The following is a 6,000-nucleotide window of genomic DNA, read 5'->3' as shown; positions in this document are numbered from 1 at the left end:
TCACATTCTTTCTCCCCTCCCATCTTTCCTTTGTCTATTAAAAAATGTAAATAGGCTAGTAATAATAATATTATTATAATGATCTTCTCATACCTATTGTATGTATTCGATGTTTCGAACGAGTCACAACATCCATGTTGATTACTGTTGTAATTGGATGGTCTATGCAGCTTTAGCCTGGGATCGCTTCCAATTTCGGGCTTTTGATCCGGTCGGGAGTGGAAACAGCCTACAAATGTGTGCTAATGTACCACTTTAATTATGTACTGTTTTTGACAACTGCTGAAAACACTGACAACTTTCTGTTTTGTCTATTATTAACTAATTATTAACTATTATTATCACTATTATTTATTTTATCTTGCAAACTGAGCCAGGGTTAGGGTTCGATAAGCACTATGGACTTGACAACCTGTGCCTTGGACAATCTTACTCTTTTTTTATGTGATTGTCTTGCTCATACTGCACAAATGCACATTGCATATGTATTTGTTGTCCAAGGAGCTGGAAATAAAATGAACTGAACTGAAGCTCATATCTTATCTAACTTATATGGGAATGCCCATATTTGGAGGCCACATCGGCCACATACCACACTAACAGAATCCATATATGGCCAAGACAGATGGCCCATATCTGTGTGGCTGGTTCTACAGACAGGGATCTCCATATATGGGCATAAAAGGGATTGTATGTATGATGTCAGATGTCATAGACGTCTATTTCTTTTCTCTTGCTTTTAGCTGAATTTTTAAATTCCTGTGTTGCTATTGAAGTCGTTAAAATGTTTTAAATGTTCTTCAGTGTTTTAAGTTTCTATTTTTCTCTGCTTTATTGTAATCATGTGTATTTTTTTAAGAACTTGTGCTTAATTTTCTGCTATTAAAATAGCATTTAAATAGGGATTGGGAAACAAACAGGGGGGACCAAAACAAACCAACGCCACTTCTTCTGCTTGTTTCCAGTTAAGGCCAAGCCTAGACTGGATCAAACAGCCTGTTGTAAACAAATAAGGCTTTCCTCCGAGGTGGAAAGACTGGTGATGCGAGGTTAATGCAGCATAGTAGCTGTTTAACTGCTAGTTTGTTAGAATCTTTTTTAAAGTATGCTTGTTTCTTTGCTGTATTTTTCAGTTTGTGCTTTTAATGTGTTATGTAGTCTGCACTTGTGTGGACTGTGGACAGGTGTGTAGTTTGTGATGTTACATAATTATTTAAGTCAAAATTACATAACAAATTACCTCTACACAGATGATTGATGCTAAAATGGGGCATTTAATGGAAGTAAAGACAGTGGAATATTTCTGGACATTTTAAAGGTCTGTGTGTATACAAACATATTCCCCCTCTCTGACATGCAGGCATCAAACAGGTAGTTGTCTTTGATGCTTTCATTGATAAGAGAGATTACGAGCACGTGACACTTTTATGGCTCAATCAATTTCATAAATATTTGCCTCTTTCTTATATTATTTGACCAATTGGTCCCGACCCACAGGTTGAGAATCACTGCTCTGTACATTTCAGGTACGAAAGGCACACCCATATCAGCGACAAACCATAAAGTCGTTGACAAACATTATGTTCTGTATATTATTTTGAAGTGTGTTTTGTGTTTCTCTACCTTATTTTGAAGTAGCATAGTGGCCTTCCCTTGTTGTTGTTGTTGCCTGTCTTGTCTCTCCTGCCTGTGATTGTTGTTAGTTCGTATCACCTGTGTCCTGTTTGCCTGAGCCAATCAATCCCTGTGTTGATTTTTCTTCAGTTCACCTGTGTCAAGTTAGTTTCCTAGACCAAGTGTATTTATGCCTGTCTCTTAGTTTTAGAAGTCTGTTCCTGTTACTTGTTTTGCTATATACTAGTGTGAGTAGTGGAGAAATAAACGGTGTCAAAATAGTGCACAATACCATGAGGAGTTGATCCTAACAGAAGGATACATTCCAGCTGTGACCGTGAACCTGTCCGGAGGATATTTATCATAATGTCAACCATCTCTAACAATGCGATCTTAAGCAGGATATACAAATAGGCTACATAATAAATATTTAGTCTTCCGTTTAAACCTAATTTCTTAACATATACCGGTTAAAGCGGTTAACCATGGCCATCACTACGCCCCAAGAATCAGAGTCATGATAGGATACACTTACTTATAGGCTACATAATACATATTTAGTCTTCCATTTAATTCTGTATTTAAATGGGAGGATGGATTTCACATTGACCTAATGCAGTCTTTAACTCAGAGTAGAATTGTACACTCTTGAATTTAAATGAACACTCAGGATTCAGCAGAGATATGGTAGAGTAGAGGGGGGGGAAAGCAGATCTACTATTAGAGCCCTGGGAGACACCACACTGGTCAATTATTATATAGCCCTTACCCGTTCAAAGATATGAGCTCCAAAATGATGTGCAGTGTGTGGGTTATGGGATGTGCACTGTGCATACAGTATATGAGGGATGGAAAGTAACTTTAACTGGTGCTTGCATGATAATATGTAGGAGCATCAATGTAAGAAATACCCCCCCCCCCAGCCCGCCCGCCCACCCGCCTGCGCACACACCCGCCTGCCTGCACACACACACACACACACACACACACACACACACACACACACACACACACACACACACACACACACACACACACACACACACACACACAGAGAGAGCTGGTTAAACATGTTGCCTCATGCTAGATGCAGAATAGATGTGCCTCATGCTAGATGCAGAATAGATAGTAGATACACCATAAAAATGCTAATATACAGTATATGATTTGTGAAAGTGACAAACGGGCTTCACAGTTATGTCAGGTGTGTTCATATGCTAATGGTGATGCGATTTCAGATCAATTGCTCCAGCCACTGAGGAGAAACGCTGTTTCAGACAGACAGACAGACACTCACTCACTCACTCAGACATTCGCAAAATTATAGTATAGATAAGGTGTGCCGAGTGGAACGGGAAAAAAACGTACAGGGCCTCCCATGCCGGGAAAATGTCCGCTCCCCGTTCTGTTTGTCTCACTTGTACTGCTTTCTCACATGTACTGTAATCAGACAGAATGACAGTCTTGAAGTTGAGAAATTAGAACAGAACGACAGCCAACAGTGCTGCAGACTTAAATCATGATTTACAAGAAACACATGCACACGCAAGCTCAAGAGCGCAAGCATACGCAGTCACGTCAGTCAAATTTAGTGTCTCCATTTGCTGACTTTATGGTCTCTCTGGGAGTCCCAGAAATGTCTCGATTAGTTTGTTCAGTCTTATGATGCCGTACGTAGACGGTAGACCAAACACATTCCAGCTCACATCCACACCCCATACGTACATACTGTAGACACGTTCACACTCACGTATTCCAAAACATCCCCATGAAGCTGCGTTCCAGGGTGACGGCATCTACGAGCACGTTTCCGGAAAGTGAACCCTTGGTCCTTGTGGTGGCTTTACCGTAAACACAGTCCAGAAAATCATCATGATCTAGCACAAACACAGAGAGGGGGTCAAACCTGGAGCGACCGAGTGACTCAAGAGCAGCAACATCACCATAAGCTCACCCCATTTCCCTGAACCTCACACTTCTCAACCCATGGTGATAGGAAGTCATGCCCTATTAAGGAAAAGGGAAACCAGATGAGTGTAGTGTCACAGGGCTCAGTCATGGAGCCATGTGCTCGGTCGCCGGGTCACGGGGCGACCGCAAATACATGATCTACTGCGGCACCGTTGGTCGCTAGGACATATGGCCGGTCTGCTGCACAGCCCAGGACGGCTGGGAAACAATGGAGTGTGGTTGGAGATGAAGGAGGGAGGAATCAAGCTCATATGTGGCAGCTAGAGAAGGACCAGGGCAAAGATGGCTGCCAAGAGGGGCTTTGTGCTGAGTCACTCGGCGCAGATGTGTAGGCGGTGTGTGTGTGTGTGCGTGCGTGCGTGCGTGTGTGTGTGTGTGTGTGTGTGGGCGTGGTCTATGTGATTGTGCATGTGTGTGACGGAGAGCGAGTGTATGAGAAAGAGCACACGATGTATGCATGTGCGTTTTTGGGTGAGTACATTTAATAATACAATTATTAACTCATTCTGTGCGGGCGCCCTCTAGGGGCCAAGGAATGCCAGGGTATCTCTCATAGGCGAGCGCTTTAGCTTCCAGGACCTCACCTTCCAGGACCTCACGTGCTCACGTTCATGCACGTCATGGAAATGTCCCGGATGATAATGCTAACAGAATGGCTATTCCCATTTTGTCATCTAAAAGATCATTTTTGGGCGATTTCGCCGTAAATAAACCTCGCGCCGCTTCCCTAAAGACACAATCCAGAGATATAAGCCTTCAAAGATGTGGTCTTTCATTGGATTAGGCGGAGATTGGCGATTTCGTTCGCAAATTACGGCCGGCCGGGAGGTTGCTAGCTTTCGGCTAGTAGCTAGAAAAATCAGGCCAGGCTTCAGAAGGCCTCTTATCATTTTATTCATTTAATAAAAAAAAGCCGGACTACTTCGGGATCGGCACACTCGTGTACTCATCGGAAGCGGCGCCGAACATCGGGTGAACATTGGGGAGCTCAAAAATGTATTTTAAACCATTTTTAATGGAATATATCGTCGGACAGAGTAGAATGGCTAACTGGCTAGCGGCTAGCGAGCCAGGACCACCCACGACTCTACAAGCAGCTCGGGGTAAGTGAATTAATAAAAAATAAATTGTATTGGATTGAAATAAAGCCGAACTAGTTCGGGATCGGCACAGAATGAGTTAATAATAAAACCCCAAAATGCATGTTAACACCCATAAAGTCACACATATTATGGTGTGAGTGTGTGTGTGTATGTGTGTGTGTGTGTGTGTGTGTGTACTTGTAGTTCTATACTTGTCAGAGCTGAATGTCACTACAACTATAATAGTAGAATGAGACAAATAGAGAGAATAATTTTCCTGGTCGACACAAGTGGAGAGTTAGCCTTACAATTAGGAAAATATTCAAGCTTTAATTAGGGTTAAAATTTGATATTTAGAGGTACGTTAGGGTAAGGGTTTGGGATTTTAGTTGTGCCAGATTTGTATTCCCCCGGAAATAGCCGATCTACAAGCTCAAAAGGCAACGTGTTGTGAGCTTGGAAATTGGCTATTTCCGGACATACGGTTAACTAGGTTTATATGTCCCAACAAGTGTGTATTTGAAGTCACCAGTTTGTTGTACGCCCTAAAACATCTCCAGGCTCTGAAGCGTGGCCTACATCTTAGCACAAAGCCTCAAAGTTTGTTGTACGCCCAGGGTAACATTGCCAAGCTTCGCGGGACACTTAGGGAAATTCACTCGCACCAGTCACTAGCACCAGTCACTTTACACTAGGTGTTTAGTTGTTTAGTGCATAACTTATTACAATCAATAATATGATTGTGAAATAGATCATTCTATATAATGAGTACTTTTACGATTAAGTAAAGTAAGTACAATACCTTTGTACTTTTACTTAAGTACATTTTTTTTAATACAGGACTCTCAATTCTTTCACCACTCACCACTGTCAATAAGAACAAAAGTGTAAGAAATTCACAGATTCTTTTTTTTGTGTGTGTAAAATGCATCGATTTTCCTTTATGATTTTCCTTATACTTCATCAGGCACCTCAGGCCGGAGGTGATTTTGTTTCATAACTTGTTGCATTATCGGTGTGAGCTGTGGTTGGTCTAGTAGTGTGTGTGGTTTGAGTGGACATGACAATACATTTCTGGGTCCCGTTCAGGAACAAAGAGCTACGCACAGTAATGTCTGACAGGCTCTCTATGTATTGTGGAGTTGCCTTCCTCGCACCCAGATGACACAAGCCTTGGTGGGGGTTGGGGTGTTGAGGGGACATTAGTGTTGGGAGGGTGAAAATTTATGGGCCACATGTGAGAGTGATGCTTATGAAATGTTATTACGCTCACTTCCTGCCAACCTACTGTAAACCAAACCACCCCCCCCCCCCCAACCTACTGTAAACCGAA

This window comes from Nannobrachium achirus (assembly GCF_963921795.1).
Source record: "Nannobrachium achirus genome assembly, chromosome: 2".
Taxonomy (NCBI): Eukaryota; Metazoa; Chordata; class Actinopteri; order Myctophiformes; family Myctophidae; genus Nannobrachium; species Nannobrachium achirus.
Note: the sequence above shows the minus strand (reverse complement) of the source record.